General features: G+C 48.6%; 1 protein-coding gene across 1 annotated transcript in view; it reads left to right on the top strand.

Moving 5' to 3' along the window:
* Positions 1-901: 901 nt before the first annotated feature.
* The window catches only part of NRSN1 (neurensin 1), an 18,626-nt gene continuing 17,306 nt past the window's right edge, over positions 902-2,221 (top strand). Inside the window, exon 1 of the mRNA XM_007454517.1 lies at positions 902-1,014. The gene's annotated coding sequence lies outside the window, so the exon portion shown is untranslated. The remainder of the gene's footprint in view (positions 1,015-2,221) is intronic.

Raw genomic sequence — 2,221 nt, 5'->3', positions numbered from 1 at the left:
TACAATACTGAAAGCAATGCCTGAGACATAGTAAACACCACCTAAATATTGGATGTTGTTATGTGTAGAATGGCTGTGCAAATATTAATTATTTTAGTAATCATTTTCAGCATTATGCCACTTACCAGGGGTCTGCAGAAAGTCTCCTGAAGCAGGGATCGTTGTATTTATATGCTAACCTGCCCACACCTACATACATTTTTCTGCGGTGTTCACAGGTAATTTTCTAGTATGTTCTTGCCTTCGTGCATTTGTGTGTTTTTCTTGAATATCAGCATTTAATTCATTTTCTCCATCATTCTTCCATCTCACCCATGTAAGTCTAAATGACCCTGGGATCGGGGGTGAGGGGAGACACTGAAAGTGCCCAACGCTGACATAAGTGAGAAGGTTCTTTCAGTTGGGCACCGCTCTGCCAGCCGAAGTTCCTCACCTCGGGTCTCGTCAAGGACAAAAAACAGGGTCCGGATAAGCCTTTACAAATGGGGGGCTGGGGCGGGGTGGGGGGTGTGGAAGAAACAGGTCCGTCTGCCTTCTCCATCCATCTAAAAAATACGTGTATGAAGCTTGCTACGGTCAGATATTGTGCTGGGCAGGAGAAGAAAACTGGACATGGCAGAAGGCAGAGAAGATGCCCGTCCCCGTGGAGCTTCCGAAGAGCAAAGTAACCCGTCTCCCAGAAGGCCGGCCACCCTCCTGTGCGGACCACCAGACTCGGGTCGCCGGAAGCGGGGCTGGCCAACCCGGGCCCCGCCCACTCGCCTCACGTCCGCGCAGCGCCGACCCGGCCCCTTCAGCGGCGGCTGCGCGGGCCTCGGATGCGCGGGCACGCGGGACGCCCAGCTGTCAATCACGCGCAGGTTGAGCTCAGCTAGGCTGGAGCGGCGGCGGCGGCGGCGGCGGCGGCGGCGGCGGCGGCGGCGGCGGCGGTGGTGGCGGCGATGGGACCCCAGCGAGAGATCTGCGGCTAGCTGGCTGCATTTGCTCCACGGGTCAGGGGATCGCAGGGGGCAGGTAAAGCCTTGCGGAGCCCAGGGGTGAGGTTTTCTAGGCTCTATGTGTCCTTCTCCCGCTCCTTTTTCTTTCCTTCCTCTCTCCACACGCACAAATATTCATATTCTCTCTCTCTCCCAGTCGCATACACACAAACACACACACACACACAAACACACACACACCACCACCACCACCACACACCCCTAACTCGTTCACGTTTATTATATGGACACAAATCTCTACAAAACCCATGCGTATTAAAATCCACAAACACGTACAAATTAGGAGTAGCTAACTCCATGCTTTGGCGGTTTGTGGTTTGTGTTATGTAAGAATTTGGGAGGTATACAGGGAAAACTCAGGAGTTTCTTTCCTGTGAGACAAGAAAAGTTGTAATATTAGATAAGAGTAAAAATGTATGTATTTGGAGTTTGCAAAACTGATTTGATTTCTTTTCCAGGCTGAATTTACCCCCTCTTTGCCTTCCCCACTCCTCTGCCGTATCTAAAGACGTCTGAGTTTTTGATATGATCTCAGCACCTACTTCTTTGTGTTGTTAGAAAGGGGGCTTGGGTGGGGGTCCTACCAAAGCTGATGACCTCAAAGAAAACAGAGCTGGAGGTGAACAGCTTATGTTTACTTAATTGGTTCCTGGCTCTGTAGCAGAAATGTTTTCAGCACCTTGAAGAGCTCCTTTGGCTCCAGACCAAGCCAGCCTTTAGTGAAGGGCATGTGTGGAGTCAATTCCCTCAGAGAAAAGGGGGAAGGCGACAGATAAAAAGAAGGGACATTTAATGAGAGAGACAGGCATAGATGAGAGACAGACAGACTTGTTTTCTTTTACTTATCCAGACCCAGAATCCTAATATAATTTGCTTCTTTGCCCAAATCTGCTCACATACCACCCACAAAATAAAATTTCAGGACAAATAAATGAGTCTTGAAGAAGGTTGGCTTGGCCATGGTACATACAGACTGAACCTGGAAAATACTGAAAACAGTTTTTCAGGGCTCAACTAGGCTTACACACCTCAAGTCTTTGAGATTCTCCTGCATATGGATGGGGAACTGTTCATCAGAAAGAATTCTTAATGCCTCTTGAAAAATATAGCCCCAGTTATTTTATTTCACATGACTACAGTAATGTAGGAAACCAAAAGCTCTATAGCTGGCAATGGCTTTTTAATTAAATCTTGCATGGGCACCTGCTTTTCTTAGGCAGATG

Source organism: Lipotes vexillifer, unplaced genomic scaffold (assembly GCF_000442215.2).
Source record: "Lipotes vexillifer unplaced genomic scaffold, Lipotes_vexillifer_v1.1 scaffold421, whole genome shotgun sequence".
Taxonomy (NCBI): Eukaryota; Metazoa; Chordata; class Mammalia; order Artiodactyla; family Lipotidae; genus Lipotes; species Lipotes vexillifer.
The sequence above is the reverse complement of the archived record's forward strand: the minus strand, read 5'-3'. Positions and strand labels throughout refer to the sequence as shown.